The sequence below is a fragment of the Ictidomys tridecemlineatus genome, chromosome 2, assembly GCF_052094955.1.
Source record: "Ictidomys tridecemlineatus isolate mIctTri1 chromosome 2, mIctTri1.hap1, whole genome shotgun sequence".
Lineage (NCBI taxonomy): Eukaryota > Metazoa > Chordata > Mammalia > Rodentia > Sciuridae > Ictidomys > Ictidomys tridecemlineatus.
The window spans coordinates 98,839,419-98,858,256 of NC_135478.1; the positions used below are offsets into that span (position 1 = coordinate 98,839,419).

The window sequence follows — 18,838 nt, forward strand, 5'->3', positions numbered from 1 at the left end:
TCATCCCTTTGAACAGGGGCTGCACAAGCTTTGCTGTGCCCTGCAGGAGGTGCGCCTGCCTCTGCCCCCAGGCTCTGGGGGGGGGGGTCTCAACCATGCTCATGATTTCCACCCTGTTTTAATGACATCCTCCTTGGATGTAAAGCTGGTACCTTACAGATTGCTGCACCCCCTGGTCACCAAGAGAATCAAGCCCCCAAGGGGCGGTCCAGCTAGTGTTTTAAATAAGACTTTAGCCTGAGGCGGGAGGAGTAGGAGTTCTCACCAGTGCAATGAAAGACATTAAGAAGGAAGTTAATCAACCTGCTGATGAAAATAACAATAAAAATTTGCTTGCTCTTCTTATATGTTTCTTCCTTACAAATAAATGTACTCTTTAAAATCCTCTCAGCTGTACATAAAAACAGGCTCATTAGTCTCAGTTTGAAATTTTTCAATATCTAATAATAGAAAACTGGAATCAAAATGGCTTTAAAAACTAAAGGCAATTTATTGCTTCACTTAAAGAATCACAACATTTTGTCCCAGTTTGACAGTACATCCACAGACCTGGTGTGTTTGTTTCTTGTCTTCTTCTCCTTTGCAGTGACTATATCCCAAGCATGCCTCATCTCTTTTTCCAGGTATGTGTGGTTATGAGCTAACAGACTGTAAGTCTAAATCAACTTGTATCTTTTATGTGCTACCATGTGCACAAAGGTCATCTGAAAAATGAAGTCAATGCAGAGGATAACATATCTCAGGCACAGAGAAAGTGCAAGAGAATAGCTGAAAGTATTGTCTAAACAGCTGGATCAAACTATAACTGAAATCACAAACCTGACTTTTTTTTGGGGGGGGGGGTACCAATGATTGAACTCAGGGGCACTTGACCACCGAGCAATCTCCTCAGCTATATTTCGTATTTTATTTAGAGAAAAGGAATCACTGAGGTGCTTTGTACCTCACTAAGCTGCTTAGGCTGGTTTAAACTTGGGATCCTCCTGCCTCTTGAGCCTCTTGAAGTATAGGTGTGCACCACCGTCCCCGGCACAATCCTGACTTTTCTATTACAAGTTATCCATAAACGCTGGTTTTTTTCTTGTTGATGGATTTCAGTTATTGTCAATCAAAATAAAGGACAATAAAAAGAGCTATTCAGCACCAGACACTCAAAGCCTTGGTTTCTTGAAGCTCCCAACCCAGAGAGAGAGGACACTAAGCAACCATCTGGAAGTACTAACCTCATGCTCCTGAGAATCTGGACAGGATGTGAACTCCTTGGACAGTAGCCACACCACCCTCCTGTGAGTGTCAATTTTTGGAAAACTGGTTTTAGAGAGAGGGCAGCAGTATACTTCAACACAGATGGTTGCCATGTTTTTAAAGTGTTAGTTTCCCTACTGCCAAACCCAATCTTGAATTTTTACAAAAGAAAGAAGATCATATGTCTACAGATTATTTTCATGAAAGATAACATCTTTCTACTGAATGTGGGCAGTGGAAAAACAAACCCAGCAGTCACCATGCTGAGTTTTCCTCGTTGTCTGTCCCTCCTCCTTCATTGTGTGTGAATATCCGAGGGATGCCCTGGTCCCCTGCCTGGCCTCTGCTGAGCCCTGTACTGGGAACAGCAGGGGCATAAGTGGCTTTGATGAAAGCTCAGATTTAAGCCACTCACTCACCTCCAGTGTGTGCATTTGCTCACGCATGTCACACAGCTCCTGACAGCATGAAGCCACGGGCCCACGCCAGCTGCCTCTTTCCTCTTAGAGGATCTGGCTTTGGGAATCAGGACGCTCCCTTCCTAAGCCCTCTGCACCTGCTGGAGGTGGGGATGTAATGCCAGGGTCGTGGGACCCCAATAGACCTCCAGGAGCCGAATCTGATACAATCACACAAGAGCCTTTATTGCAGTGGTCCCAGGGAGTGAGCCCTGGTCCTTTGTTCAGTGAGATTTTATAGGTTTGGGGGGATACTCTATGAGTCACAACATCACACAACAAATCATCACACACCTCGGGAAAGTCAAACAACAACTCTTAACATTGATTAGCACATTCAGTGGCAGGAACTAGTTGGGTAGGAGTGATTGGTTAGTACAAGAGGGGGATTCGTTTGAACTGATTGGTTTAGGCCAGGAGGGATGTACATTCTGAACTACATGGTTTCCCAACACATTATCAACCACCATAAATTACTGGAGGGTCATCTGGCATCCCAGGTATTTTCCCTGTCTCATGCTAATTGGTGGTTGCTTGGGGATTGCTATGGGTCCTCACCTACCTGACTTAGTCAGGGACACCTGGCGTGGCAGATCTCTTCTGTTATTTGCAGACAAACAACTCAGCAGGGTGGGTATGTGCCTAGGAGTGCTCTGTGGGTTTTTCCAAGAACAAGGGTCACACCCCCTTCCTTGAACAGGCTTTGCTCTGAGTTAGAGGCTGGTTTCTCAAAAATGGAGTCACATCAGTTTCTCAGGAACTGATGTTTTCATGTACATGCAAGGTTCATGTCTATCCCCAAATGGTGCATCTCCCCGTGCACTCTGCCGGGGAGCTTCACCAGCTGTCCCTGCACTTCCTGCTCCTTTTCCTCAGCTGATTTCAATGCTCATCTTGCCCTGCATCTTCTGACTACAGAGAGGCAAGTCCAGCTGGGAGATTTTGGGTCGCTGAGTGCTTCCTTCATCAAATTTTCTTCAGGGAACCCCTGTATTTCTTAATGCTCTGCTTGCATTCAGCCTGGCTGTCACATCCATTCCTATGAAGAAGCTTTTCCATGTGGCCCAGGTGGTATCCATTCCTGGACTCACTTTCTGTCCAACTCCCATTTGTCACCCTCTGGGGACCTTCCCTGAGGAGGGCAGGTGACATCTTCAGCAGAGTCCCTAGTAGAAGCTGGGCAGACCCATCTTCTATTCATCCAGATCCTCTCCTTCTCCCCCTTGGCTCCTGTGAAAGCAGGCCAGTGTCCCCTAACACCCTCTGGGGCTCTGAGGTCCCTTTGGGCTTGGACCCCTTACGGTTGGGGGCTTTTGTTTCTTGGGATGACAGCCATCCTCAAATGAGCCATCACAGTTAAAATGAAAGGTGCGGCATTCTCTTATTCTTGGAGAAGGTCTGCTTTATTCTCAGAGATGGGCTTTTTCAGATTTGCATTACTTTCCATCAAACATAGAGTCTCTGGCTGGCTGAGAGTGGTGACTTCGGTGGAGGGAGACTTGGTCTCTACAAGCTCTGCAAGCAGGTGACGCTGGTCTTGAATTTCATGAAATCTTTTAACTCATGCACAAATCACTGGGCTACCATTTTTGCCACCTTAAAATGGAATGTTTACTGTAAAGACCATGACAGCAGGCCCTGCCACCCTCTGCAGAGCAATACTGGCCTGATCAAGAGCTTCAGGTACCACCAGGAGCACCTGCCCAACTCTCCAGGAGCTAGAAGCGATGGGGTGGCGGCCAGCACTGAGGGGCCCAGTGGATCTGCCTCTGCTGGCCAGTCCCCTGCTGGGGCCACATGGAACCCTGTGGATTGTGCTGCTTGGAATCTGACCAAGGGGACCAGAAGAGCATTGTCAGCAGACTGAGAGAGGGAGCCAGGTTCAATAAGGAGGTGTCACCTATTGTCCAACCTCTTCTATGTGAAGAGCATGAGGTACAAAAGGGTAAGGATGCTTAAGGGAAGAGGTGAGCCACTGGAATTGGCAATTTGGACCCCAGAGGATGGAAGCTAAGCCAGTCACCCACATTCTGCACCCATGGTCCAGGGCAAGAAGGTCGGGGTGTCTGCAGGGGGGCGTGTGTGTCTTGTCACTGCCTGTGGCTCCTCTGCTTCTCCACATAGACTCTTCCTGCAGTAGCCCAGCAGCAGACCTCTGGCCCAAGGTCACAGGAACCTCCCCTCAGAGTCTTCCTGCTGATTGCTTAGTGTCCTTGGGGGCAGGCAGTGGGAGCCCATCCTGGGGAGCTGATCCTCCAGGTACAGGACTCCACCCCAAGTGCAGGGAGAGAAACAGGGTGGGCCTTCCAGGGTATCTGGTTTTTGAAGAGGATTGTTTTCCTTGTGACGTGACTTATGCTGAGTGCAATTTTCAGTGGATGGACACATCTTAAGGGCACAGCTCTGAGGGCTTTTAAAAAGCCTTCACCTACACAGTGAGTCCCAGGTCTAGATGAAGGCACCTTTCCTGGTCAGCACAGGCCCTGGTGGAGGCAGGCATGCTTGCTGTCCATTCTTAGAGACTGGTTTGCCCACAGCTGCCTGTCTAGCCATGAAAACTACCAGGGCCACTCTTCCACATTCACCCTCCTGCAGTTCTCGAAGCTGCATGGGCCAGCTTCCTTCTGAAGAGCACCCACCTCTCACCACTTGAGGACGGCTCCTGTCTGTCCTGGGTGGCTCCTTCCTTTTCTGTCCACTATGAATAAAGCTTCTGAGAATACGTTGCTCACGTCTCCATTGTGGTTTTACTCCCCTGGCTGAAAGCCAACGAGTGTTGTCCTAGGTAACATGGTATCTGTTTAACTGAGCCAGGAAGTGACAGCACCTTTCCCAGATGGCAACGGTACTGTGCAGACTCCCATAGTGCCTCAGTGCTGGTCCCCCAGGCCCTCGCCAGCGTTGGGTGTTATGCACAACAGAGGTGTGAGGCAGGATTTTGCCAGGGCTATAATTTCCATTCCCCAATGACAAAGACAGTGGGACACTTTTTCTTTCTTTATTCATTTGGGAACTTTCTATTCAACTCTTCTGTCACTTTTCAAAGTGCTGCTTGCCTTTTTATTGAAATGCAGTAGTTCTTTCATTCTAGATAACAGTATTGAATTAAGAATAGTTTCTCCCCTTCTGTGGATTGCCCATGTATTTTCTTAAGGATGTTTTAAATAATAGATTTTTAATTTTGTGAAGTCTAATTTACTAATTTTTATTTATGCTAATTAACTTTGTCTTAAGAAACTTTTTCTTGACTCATGATTAAAAAATATGCATTCTTATGTTGTCTTCAAAAGGTTATAAATCTCATTTTACATTTAAGTCTTTGATTCATTATGACATGATGTATGGTGGGACTTCAGGGTGAAATTTCATTTTTCTCCACATGCATATCAACTTTTTCCAGCATCATTTCATAAAAAAGCTTCCTTTACACCCATGGAATTCCCAGGACTCCTGTATTCCAAAATCAAACATTATCATAAAAGAGTGGGTCTATTTCAAGACACTGTTCTGTTCTAATGACTGGCAGATATTTACTTTCTTATATTTATTCTAGAGTATTTTTTTTTGTTTTTGAATGATACAGTAAAAGATATTCATTAAATTTCTTTTCCAATTTTTTATTTCTAGAATATGGAAATTCTTCATTATGCATTAGTCTTGTATCTCATTGCTTATATTACATGGTCTGGTTCAGATATTAGCATTAAAACTGGCTTCCTAACTGTAGCGGACAGTTTTCTCCTCCTCTGCATTTTCACAGCATGTACTTAAGGATAATAGTTTTCCATTTTTGTTCTGTTTTTTTTAAGTGCTGGGAATGAATGTCAGGTCCTCCTGCGTGCTAGGCAAGCGTTTTACTATTTAGCAACACTCTCAACCCTAAGAAGACTATTTCTTCCTTACATATTTGACAGAATTCATGAGTGAAGCCATCAAGCCCTTAAGTTTCTTTGTGAGCAATATTTTATTTAATTGATTTAGTCCATGCAGACCTTGATTCCTTCTTGTCTCAGTTTTGACAAGTTTGACACTAAGTTGCATCTTTCAAAGAATCTGTCCATTTTATCTGAATTGCACATTTTATTGCATAAAGCTACTCATAACATTTTCTTATTAATGCTTATAGAGCTGTAGTAATTTCTTCTTGTGATACAATTCATAAGGTGCATTTTATTTCATTGGTCTTACTAGGGATTTGTTAATTTTATGACTTCTTTTGGGGAAATAAACTTTGGCCATGTGTGCCCACTCATTATCTATGCCTTATTTTCACCCACTTCAGTATTAATTTGCTCTTCTTCTACACACTCCTTAGGTGATGGCTTAGATCAAGATCAAACCCTGTTTTTAAAAAAAGGCCCAATAATAAATATTTTAGATTTTATGGACAACATCATCTCTAAGGCAATGACTCACCTCTGCCATTGTGTGCAAGAACAGACATGGACATTATAAAATGTGTGACAATGGTTCTGTGTCAATAAAACTTTTTTGGCAAAAACAGGCATCTGGCATGTTTGTCTTGTGAGCTATAGTTTACTGCTTCCTATATAGATTATCAGCTTTAATAAGCTCTTCATTTATGATTAATGAAAATATGTCATGAATATTTAGCCATCTTACAAAGTTTGATATACTCTGATTTTTCACTTTGATTCAGTTCAAAAAGTTTTCTAAAGATTATTTTGATTATCCTCCTTGATCCATGGGTTCCATAGAATTGTGCAGATTAATTTCTAATATTTGGAAATTTGCTAAATAGCTTTCTTATTCAGTTTTTGTTGTTGTTGAATCAGGGATTGAACCCAGAGTCACTTAACAACTGAGCCACATCCCCAGACCTTTTTACTTTTTGAGACTGGGTCTCAATAAGTTGCTTAGGGCCTCACTAAATTGCTGAAGCTGGCTTTGAACTGGTGATCCTCCTACCTCAGCCTCCCAAGCCACTTGATCAGTCATGTGCCACTGCACCTGTTTTATTTAGTTGATTTCTAATCTACTTTTATTGGGATCAGAGAACAGATGCCAGAGGAATTTAACCCTCTGATGTTATACTGAGACTGGTTTCATGTCCCAATGTATTTTCTATCTTGGAGAATTTTGTTCTAAGGGTGCTTCTGTGTTCAGTTATTGAATACAGTCTTATATATTTAAATTTAAATGGTTGGCATAGTTCCACTTAAGTATATTTTTATTTTTTCGTATTCTTATCAGTTCTGAGATAAGAGTATTGAAATCTCTAAGCAGATAAATAGATAGATTTCTCAAAGTTCTCTTCAGTTCTGCTATTTTTGCTTCATTCAATTTGACGTTCTATTTTTAGTGCATGTCCACTTAGGATTTTCATATCAATAAGCTGACATGTTGTTGTGGTGGTGACAGTGAAGAAGGAGGAGGAGGGAAAAGATGATGATGATGGTATCCATTTGAGGTAATGACCCTTCTTTTTTAAAGTCTATTTTATCTGATATTTGCCTAGTCACACTGGAAAACTTATTTGTGTTGAATATTATATCTTCTTTCAAAGTTTTATTTTTTGTTTCTTCACATTTAAAGTATGTTTCTTCAAACCCACATATATACAGCTATCTCATGCTAGACAAAGGTGCCATAAACATACATTGGAGAAAAGATAGACTCTTCAACAAATGGTGCTGGGAAAACTGGAAATCCATATGTAGCAAAATGAAATTAAACCCCTCTCTCTCAACCTGCACAAAACTCAACTCAAAGTGTATAAAGGACCTAGACATTGGAGCAGAGACCCTGCACCCACTAGAAAAGAACGCAGGCCCAACTCTCCATCATGTTAGCATGGGAACTGACTTCCTCAACAAGACTCCTAAAGCACAAGAAGTAAAATCAAAAATCAATAAATGGGATGGTATCAAACTAAAAAGCTTCTTCACAGCAAAGGAAACAATCAAGAATGTGAAAAGAGAGTCTAAAGAATGGGAAAAAAATCTTTGCCACCTAATCCTCAGCTAGAACATTAATCTCCAAATATACAAAGAACTCAAAAACTTAACACCAAAAACAAAATAACCAAATCAATAAATGGGCAAAAGAACTGAACAGGCATTTTACAAAAGAAGAAATATGAAAGGTCAACAAATAAATGAAAAAATGTTCAACATCACTAGCAAGTAGAAAAATTCAAATTAAAACTACACTGAGATTCTATCTTACTCCAGGCAGAATGGCAATTATCAAGAATACGGGCAACAATAAATGTTGGTGAGAAAGTGGGGGAAAAGGTACTCTCATCCACAGCTGGTGGGGCTGCAAATTGATGCAAACAGTTTGGAAAGCACTATGGAGATTTCTCAGAAAACTTGGAATGGAACCACCATCGTGCCCAGTCATCTCACTCCTCAGTATATACCCAAAGGATTTAAAACCAGCATACTACAGTGATGCAGCCACACTGATGCTTTAGCAGTTCAATTCACAATAGCTGAGCTATGGAACCATCCTAGGTACCTTTCAACAGATGAATGGATAAATAAAATTGGTATATACACACAATGGAAATTACTCGACCATTAAGAAGAAATTATGACATTTTCTGGTAAATAAATGGAACTAGAGATTATCATGCTAAGTGAAATAAGCCAATCCAAAAAAGTCAAAGGCCAAATGTTCTCTCTGCTGTGTAAATGAAAATGCTAACAGGGCAGGGGAAGTAGAAGTTCATTGGATTACACAAAGGGGAATGAAGGGAAGGGAGGGGGAATGGGATTAGGAAAGACAGTAGAATGAATCAGACATGACTTTCCTATGTTCATATATGAATACACAACCAGTGAAACTCTACATCATGTACAACACACAAGAATGAGATTCTAATTAGGATAGGTTATATTCATAAATGTATAATATGTCAAAATATACTTGATTGTCATGTATATTTAAAAAGAACAAATGTTAAAAATAAAGTATGTCTCATAAACTTCAGATGGCTCTCTTCCTATTAATCCTGACTTGCTGATAGAGTGGGCCTCGGTCATTTGATTTCTAGTTGTCACCTCTTCTTTCTTTCCCCTTCTGTGAAACAACTCTTAATATTAATCAAGTATTATTTGGCGTTCCAATTTTTCTCTTCTATGACCTTATTCAATATACCTTGCTGCATTTTCAGCAGTCTTATCCTAGATCACTATTTATCACCTTATAGCACAGATATAGATCACTTAATGTATAATGCAGAACTGTTAGCAGTGTCCCTTCATTTAACCCTTCTTGTGCTGCTATTCATATCACTTATTCTACATGGAGATATATATATGAAACATGCCCAACCACAGGTTGAAATTGGCAGAAGACAGTCGCAGTGAAAAAGATATATTGATAGAGATTATGTAATCCAAAAAACACAAGGAACACAGAGGAAAAAAGAATAGAGAAAAAGAAAGCCTCTGAGGCTTGTATGAAACCATTAAATACACCAATATACAAAGAGAGTATAGGCAGGAAAGGGAAAAGTTTTAAGAGAACAACAGTTCAAAACTTCCCAAATTTAATAGAAAACATTCATCTATATCCCTGATAAGCTCAAAACACTTCAGATAGGGTAAATGCAAAGAGATCCACACTCTGACATAATAATAAAAATGTTAAAAGTATCAAGAGAAGAATGACTCCTCATATACCAGGGAACAACAACAAGGTCACACTCTATTGCATCAGAAACTGTGGAGGCCAAGAGGGAGTGGAATGGCATGTAAACTAATGAGAAAAACTATCACCCTAAAATGCCACATCTAGAAAAAATATTAAGAAGAAAAACTAAATAAAGCCAGCCCAGGAAACTAACACTGAGAGCATTTGTTGCTGGAGATTTTCCTTATTGGAAATACTAAAGAAGCTTCTTCAGGATGAAAGCAAATGGTGACAGGTGACAGGTGGCATTGGAAAAGGTGATCAGGTGCTTATAAACATAGTATAAATGCACATCTCTTCTCCATTTTTAACTGCTTTAAAAATCAATTGTATAAAGCCACATGAGTGTTCTGCACCTGGGCCAGTTACATATTTAAACGCAGCAGACCTGACAAAGATGCCACATTGTCAGCAGCAGGGACCCATGTGACCTCCAATGCCAAGCAGAGTGCTCACAGGCAGTTCAGGACCCCAGGGACACTCACCTGCACATTACCCTTCCTCCAAAGTGGCACCAAACCTCTTGAAGATGTTGCCTTTGTAAGTTTTTTCACCTCTACGAAGGAGAGCTGGGATCAGAGCATGCGTATGCTGGCCAGCCCTTCTCGGTGCTGGAAGTTACTGTCCTTGGCAAGAGGACATAGGTGTTCAGTAAATTCCTCTCTAACAGTAGAGTACTGCTCATCACTCATCACGCTGCTGTTGACAAGTGCTGTAGAACCTGTGAGCATCACAGTGAGCCGGGGAACATGGGCAGAGCTCATGCTCATGCCGGGGCTGCCTGACATCAACCTTACCCTGTTGTGGAGGGTATTTCTAAAGCTGAATGAATTCTCACATGGTTGGTCCTCTCTACAAACTCCAGCTCAGGCAACAAACATTGGAACCAAGTGTCAATACAGGGCAGGAGTGTGGCACAGCAGGGTGCCTCCCCTGGCTACATGTGTGGAGCCCTGGAGGCACGATGTACAGAAGTATTTTAGTTGTTCCAGAGTTAAATGCAATTGGCACCTGCGTGAGTTTTCCTGCGTCTCCAGTTTTATACATAGAACTAACAGCCCCTGTCTGGCAGGGACACATTTGAATAAAGTTTTTTCTCTTATTAAAATTCAACTTTGTAAGCTTTATGGAAATAGGGACTTTTCTTGTTCTTCTCCAAGAACTGAATTTGCCTGTCTTAGCTACAGACACTCAGGGCCACTTGGGAATGTCAGTGATGAGCAAGACTTGGACTCAACAAGTTCCTGAGACTTTCCCTGGAGCTCAAGGGCAGCCTGTTTCTCCTAGAATCTTTCTCTCAGACTTAAATAAGTTATTATTTTCTCTAACTCTTAGGGTCTCAACCATAGATGTCCATGACAATGACAGCTATGACAATGTAGTTATGGCCACCTCTATGTACAACTTGAGGATTTCTCAGTATCTTCCTTGGAATGTCTTTTTGAAGAGATCCTTTCCTGGTACCTATCAATTAATTGTATTACTATAAAAAGAAATCATCCAACATGTTTTATTTCTTCTTTTTAAAATGTTTGGAAGTACCTTTACAGGTATGGTGCCAGTGGCATTAAGGATTCAGATGAAGCCACCCTCATTGGACTGAATGGATCTTTGCTGACAAAACTTTTACTATGGTCTCAATTTGCCAATATTAGAAAGATCCTTTTCTAAAAAGCTGATCAATTTACACAAAGGTGGACTTCTTAAAACTTAAAAATCAGCAAGTACATATCTCCAGATATGGCGATGGGACAAAAACACCAATCCATGTTTTCACTGCATTCATGTGCATAAATCGAAATGTTCTGTGTAGATATGGAGGATTATTGTAGGCTGGGAATTAACCCTGGCCAGTGTGTGCAACAGCTAGGAAGGTGATGTTCCTTCTCTTGGTACACTGAGTATTCTGGGGTTTGCTGGATCTTTTTTTTCCTCTTCTTGCTCTCTCAAATGCAGCACACCTATGTTTAAAAGCAGGCTTTTTGGTCTGGCAGCTGCTTCTTGGTCCCTGTACTCTGGACTTGAAAGAGGAATGCCGGGTCCTGGAGACAGTGGCTGCACATCTTCAACTGCTTCAAGCCATGCAGTCCTCAGCTCACATCTCAAGCTCCCTGCCTGCGACCAATGTCCACAGCCTGCAGCCCTCTCCAAACACCTGCTGGTTCCTCCCTCAGGAGGAGTCTGAGCATGCCACTCTATGGGGAAAAAGGGGACTTGGCAGCCCTTGACAACCTGGGGCTAGGTTATTCCAAGAGCCTCAGGATCTGAATATCTCAACGATGAAAACCCAGAGAATGAAGACAGGAGAAAGCATGATGACTGGAAACTGAAGTTCAAGGCTTAATAGTTTATGTTGTTTCCGTTTGGGTTTGGGTATCTTGAGGTGTAGTGCTTAATAGCTGTGGCTGACCAGCTGGAAAACAAGTTGATCTAACCCATGGTTTATACTCTGCAGTAAATAGGAGCATAAAATACTTCAATTAAACATGTTCATGCCACATCTGAAAACAACTGTCACTCTTGAGTCCCACTAAATGGTCTATGTTTGACTCTTCAGCTTCAAGCACACACATGTGTACATATGTTTTTGTGAGTGGATATTATATGGTAAAAGGGACCCTTTCCCATGACCTTCCATTTGACTTCCTCCATGTTGAACTAACTGAACTCTAATGTGAAGGAGCACAGGTGACTATATGGGCGTTGATTCATGCTGGGTGAGTCTGTGTTGTCCACCAGAAGCTTCTTCAGGATCATGGTCAGCTTCTAGCTCTATTTAGGCTGATCTGGCACAACCCAATACTCCTTGTTTGCTCTCTGCCCCTGCCCCATGTTCCCACCTAAGGAAAGGCTCTGAATTATATGTTCCTTAGTGATGCTCCCCACGACAACGGCAATTCCTCACAAACTATGCCCCCACCAAAGTCTTGATGTGCCAGTGGTTGGGAGGCGGCCTTCTGAGTAAACTCCTTCCTTTCAATTCACACTCCTCACTTTCAGAAAGGACCTCCATTATTTCTTTGATATTGAAGCTCCAAAGAAAGATGGAACTGAAAACGTCTCCTAGAAGGAGCCAGACTTCCTGGATAGCTTGGCTGTGCGTCCATCAGGCATGAACTTTCTTCTGTCCTCACAGTTGTTCTGTGCTACCTTCCCATTAAGCCCTTGGAAAGGCCATTGGCTAACCAGGGAGCTCTTCCTAAAAGGCACCAGCTGTCCTGCAAACTCCTTTTGCAGTTAAGGCCTAGGTATTCTGCTTCATTCTCCAGTTCAGTTGAAGCTCTCTGCAGTCCTTGGCTTGAGCTCCTAAGCGCCATTTTAAATACTTATAAAACCAATCCAATACCAGCCTCTGAGGTCACCACTATACCACCTGCAATTTCATCCCTGTCTGTGGCATGCAAGAGATATAGGAGAAATTTCTGGCTGCTGCTTCATGGCTAGAAGAGGCTGAGATTTCAAGTTCCCATCTATGAGAATCTAAAATAAGAGAGCAACTGAATGAAAACAATTCTCTTTTGAATAGCTCAGTTGTCAGCCACTGGGAGTAAGGGTGACTTGCTGCATGTGCCTCCTACTTTGAGCCTTTCAAATTCCATTTCTTAGGGATGCAAATGGTTCAGTTAACTCATAATGAGACAGATTAGTCCAGTGTCTGCTTTTCCACCTATAGCATCTTAATAAATAAAAATGTCACATTTTGCTAATCTGAAATTCTTGCTTTGAGATGATGACTCATGATGATTCTAAATATTTTTATTTAAAAATTATACAAGAATCACTTTTTTCCTCTTAGCACTTTGATTTTTCAATAGCTATAGTTTGTTCATAATAGCTGCTTCTTGGGCTCCGGAATAGTCATTTATTTTTGTGAATTCTGGGGGGAACCCATTGCTTTTCCCACAAATGCACACCTGTGAAAATAGTTATTGTATAGATAATTTATATGTATTGCTAACTTGAAACATCATTTAATTTTCTTTTTTTTCTGATAAAATGGAAAGTTTAATTGAAGCTATTTCCTGGGCAATTTCCCTTCAGCGCAGATGTAGATGGATTCTACCTTTAGATTCAGTTTGGATGGTACATTGTGTTGACCACAAAGAACCTGCATAATCACTGCTCCCTAGGGGCTTTCTGCCCTCAGCAGTGTACTCCAGGAGCTCCCCAGGATTCTTAGCAAACAGAGGACAGAAATAAATGTGTGTGTTCACAACTTTCCTCCAAGTTGTTTTAAACTTCACATAGAAAAATGTAAAGAGGTAACCCTCCCTCACTGGATATCAACATTTTAAGCAAAACCCCTGTCCCAGTCATACACAAGAAAGTTCAACAGCAAAAGGTAAGAAACGGAAAGTGAAAATAAGCTTCTTAGATGCTGTCACTAAAGAAAGAAGTGTTCAAAACTTGAAAAACCTGACATCCTGTATGGAGACCCAGGAAATGACGTGACACTGCAAATCCCAGGGAATAAAACTCATTTGTAAATCACACAGATCTCAAAGACTGAAATTTCTTCTTTTCATGTTTCAAAAAAATTCCAGAGGTCAAAGTAACAGGTGTAGGTGGAAATGTATATAAAATACTGAGCAGCACTCCTAACAAATAAGGAAAGCTACATTCAGTCACCTCTCATGTGTGTCCAAACCCAGGCCACAGGCTGTATCTGCCCACTGTGCTTTAAAAGGTCTAGGAACAGGAAAATCACCATCCAAATCTCTCCTCACTACACACAGCCATTCGCCATGAGATGACTAACAATGTCTGTGGGGTTGGGTTTACTCTACCTGCACTGAGCTGGTACCAGGCTGTAGGCAAAACTGTTGTCTTAGAATTCGTTCAGTCCCTACATGTAGCTGTTTTAGAGGCATTTCCCAGCTTAAAACCCAGCTGACGTAACTCTCCAGGCCTCTGAAACATGCTTAGAAAGGGCTCCCTCCAGACCTCCACAAACTCAGCTTTGTGAAGTCACCCTATTGCTGATCAGACTCACTGCTCCACCTTTCAGAAAACAGAAGGCATAAAGGTCTTCTGGAAAGGCTGGCTGATCATCATTTCCAACTTTATCAGGGGCCCTTGTCCTTCGCCCTCTGCAACCACAACTGGCCACTGGGACTGCAAATTTGGCTAGACAGACGCCACCATTTCACCCAATGATGAGACAGCTATGGAAAAATCCTTGGGATCATAAATGTCTAAAGGTGTCATGGAGCCATCACTGAACAAAATCCAAGAACTGACTATGGCTTCCTGAGAGAAATGAAATCAAAGCATGATCAGCTCCCTTCAAATTTACAACATAAGCAAGATTTCCTATATAAACGCTTTTAAGTATATGTAGAAAAAAATCTTCCATTTTATAATCTTTACCAGTTCTTGTCATGCCTTGAACTGGCATCAATAATCTGCAGGAGCTCCACTGGTATGAGAAATAAATAATGAGCTTTCATGAATGCACTAAGGTGTAAATTAATTTACTGCATGCCATATCAAAGAATTTGACTTTGACCTTTCTAAAAACACTTTGAAAGATCAGGTAATTTATCTGAATCAATTTTAGATGCAACTAATCAGGCTACTGCTAAAGATAATATCGCTTTGAACCTTCTTTATTAGGAAGCCATTGCTGATGAAGTAAAACGTACTCAGGTAAATTTCTTCGTAAATGATGGATTATGAAGTTGGACTGCTTGAATGGCCCAGTGCCTCGGTTATCTTTATAAATGATTTGCAACAGCCAGGCACAGTGATGCACACCTGTAATCCTAGCCAACCAGGAGGTTGAGGCAGGAGGATCATGAGTTCAGGGCCAGTCTCAGCAACTTAGCAAGATGCAGTATCAAAAATTACCCATTTGGTTTGGCCAAGGTAAAAAAACATGACCCTTAGCTCATAGTCCAACAGCAGACTGTGCCTATCACAAGTTATCCTGCTGGAGAACAAATGGCAGAGGAAATGAGCCTCCATCTCTACACGCTTTCCTAGACCCAATGTGCTGGGGGAGATACAGGGAGCAGCTCCAAGAACAGCAAGGGGCTGCAAGACCCTGCTGACCCTCTGTGTAGGACAAAACGACCTGGAGAGGAGCTGACCATGGACCAGGGCACAGGCCTCCAGGCTCTCACCTGCTGTGGGGCCTGGAGGACATCCTGGACAGCCACTGTGGAGACGATGACCCTTCGGTCCACCCTATGAGGCTGCAGGGAGAGGGACAAGCCAGCCACCAGCTGCACGCCCAGCTCCATGATGGTGATGTGGTCATCCAGGACAATCACTGTCTTCTCAGCCAGGATGGAGTCAGAGAGAGGTGAGAGGACCTGGGGAGTAATTGAGAAAGCACAGTCTCTGCCCATGTGACAATTTCAAGTCCTGGAGCTGGCAGGGCCTTGGGAGACTCTGCACTGCTCTACAGAGCGCACATAGGAAGACTGCTTATGTAGGTATCCTGCCATTGTCCAATTAAACTTAGCACTTGAAGGAGTTTTATAAAGGTCACCTTAACCCACTTCCTTTCTTGGGATTCATGTCATGATAACAACAGTGTATTTTCTGAGATAAGCTTGTTTTAAGTTAGAGGCAATAACTCAAATTGCCTGCCTTGGTACTCAGCACTCAAAGAGTAGCGCTTTCCCAACAACCGACATTCAGGCTTTGAAAGCAGTGGCCTGTGGTCAACTCTTGAAGGAAATGGTGCTCAGCCCTCTTCTGCTCACATCCCTTCCAATGGGCAGGTTAGATGCCTATCATGGGACAATATGATAATTGTGTGGACCACTGTGGGATAACTGGATGAACAGTTAAAGTGGGGCAGGGAATAGTCATGTCCTAAGGAGCTGTCTAATGTGCAACCATGGGAGACTGAAACCGAGACAGGAATATGTCAAAGGCACAATTTCTAGAACAGTCCCCCTAAATGTTGACCTTAACATTCAAACACAATGAGAAAGCACTCTACAATCACACTGTTATATGGCATAGCTGGCTCTAAAACAAGGGTCTCCCAAATTATACAGAAACCCTTAACAACAGAGTGCGTTCCCCAGCTGGTAGCAGGAGAATTCAGACTCTAAGTGTGAGAAGGACTGAATCCAGCCATTACTTATGAGAGAGGGACCATGTGAGAAGGAATGGAGGTGTCCTCTTAGAGGACAGGGCAACATCTGGCTGACAGTAAGGAAACTGTGACCTCAGTGTTGTAACTATAAGAGAGCTAAGTTCTTCCAAGAAACTGAATGAGATTAAAAGCCAATGAGTTCCCAAAACTCCAAGATTAAGGGCCAAGCCCAGCCAGCACCTGGATCTCAGCCTTAGGAACCCTGAGCATAGAACCAGCCCACCCACTAGGACTGTGTACCCAGAGAATATAATTTAATAAACTACTGTTGTCTTGAAATGTTAAATTGGTGGTAATATATTACACAGAAATAGATACGAATATAGAATGTTACATGTTTAATTCAACTTTGTCGAAAATTAACTTTGGCAACACCTAAAATAAGACATAACTAACTATGAGCAGTAACATTTTAAATTTGCAAAAATAAAACAAGCTGTGACTTTTTCTTTTTTAATCTTGCCAAAATCAGTTAGAAATTATTTTACTATTAGTATGATAAAAATAGAGAGCTTTTAACTATGGATTCTTTATGATTTATAGCCAAATACATGCTTTAAAAAATCTTTGCCTACTGTTAAAGGTATAATATAGCTAAATGGTTAAATGTCAAGGTTGAGGAGAAATTTGCTTTCAGAGGTTCTACCACCTCCTAGTACAGATTAAAAATAATATATTGTCATATCGGGAAAAGGGTGACTTATACTGTGTGTTTCATTTAGCTTTCTCTGGTAAAAACAGATCAGGCATTTTTCTCAACCCTCTCTAAAATACAAAATGTGTTTAGGTTATTAAAATTGGTGAATACTCTATTGCTTCTCATGATTCTGTTACAGGAAGACCCAGTATCTGCACATTTGCACAGTCATCCTCACACATGTGCACACTCCTCCATGGCAGCATTTGCCTGCATCATCAGCAGGTACTGGTGTTGGAGAGGTGGCAAAACATGAACCCCCTGTACCTGAACAGTGGTGATTCCCGGCTCCCGACCAACCAGGGTCCTGCCATCCTGTAACTGGGCGACTCTGGGCTCCTCCACCTTCATGAACTCTGTCACAAGGTCAGTGATGTCAAACAGCCAGTCTGGAACCAACATGTAGGTAAGCTGACCCAAGTCAGATGACTTGGTCACAAACTGGGTGAGGACGCGCACCAGGGCATGCTGGTACTGCAGGGAGCAACCTCGCCCCTTCTTCTTCTCGTCCTCCTTGTCTTCGCTTTCCCGGGTGGGCCTGAACACAAACAGACCACAAAAGAGTAAGCATCCTTTTTGGGAAGGAGTGTCATGTGCCCCTGGTTTAGAGTCCAGGTGACGGTGCAGAGTGAAATAAAGTGGCTTTTCTCAGGCCAAATCTGTTCATCCATTGATTCACTCAACTTTCAGCAGTTAATTCATTCAATAACCTTTCCAGCAGTCACCATGAGCCACACAAGCTGCTTCACACTTAGAAGGTGGACAGCAAGTGAACCCTGGCTTCCCTGGTCCACTGTCACAGGAGTTTCCAGACCAGACAGGCAGAAATGGAGCCTCTGCTCTTTGCCTTCTGGAAACAGGGCATCAAAATATGATTCCCCATGTGGAAATGAAGCAAGACCGTGGCTTCTGAAGCAGAAATGTGAGGTCCTGAGTCAGAGGAGCTGTCTGGATTCCTGCTTGCACTCCCTGTTGGGCCTTGAGCCAGGTGCTCTGCTCTCCCATGGGCTCAGGTACCTCATGCTGAAAATGAAAATAAGAATGGATGCCTGTTCCTCCCCTTTGGGAGTATAAAGATCAAGGACCAAGGAAATCAACATGTGAAGACACTGGGAAAGCCCCTTAGGAACTGCAAAGATAAAAATGGAGCCAGTGGACTGGGCCTGCTCTCATATCCCACTCCTCACTGGCCTGGGCCAGCGGACTCCACAGAAGCAGCTTCCTCCTGCTTAGGCCCTTGGGGTGCCAGAGCGCTCTCCCCTGGCACATCCTGCCATCACCCACAAGTACTGCTCTGGGAGCAAAGCTGCTCATGTTACTGGTAAAACATGTGAGTGGATCTCTCCTTTCGCCCATCCTGGTTTTTGCTTTCCTTCCCCAAGGCTCTGGTCCTTCCTCCAATCCTGGCACATGCTCTCCATTTGTCCACAGCCCACCCTGAGAAATCCTCTGGTTCTGCAATTCCAGAACCTTTCCCTAAAGAAGAACCTCTCCTGTGGCCTCATAGCAGAGGACTTTGATTCATGGCTGTTGCCTAGTCTGCAACCACCAGTGAGGAGGAATACATCAGGGGATGAAATGACAGCAATTCCTATGTACTGTTGTTACACCTACTATGGGCTTAGTCTCCCCACAGTGACAGCTGACTTTACAACAGCCACA

At 42.6% G+C, this 18,838-nt stretch overlaps 1 pseudogene; it reads right to left on the reverse strand.

Moving 5' to 3' along the window:
• The window catches only part of LOC106145403 (transmembrane protein 132B-like), a 738,363-nt pseudogene extending 720,165 nt beyond the window's left edge, over window positions 1-18,198 (reverse strand).
• Window positions 18,199-18,838: the final 640 nt, after the last annotated feature.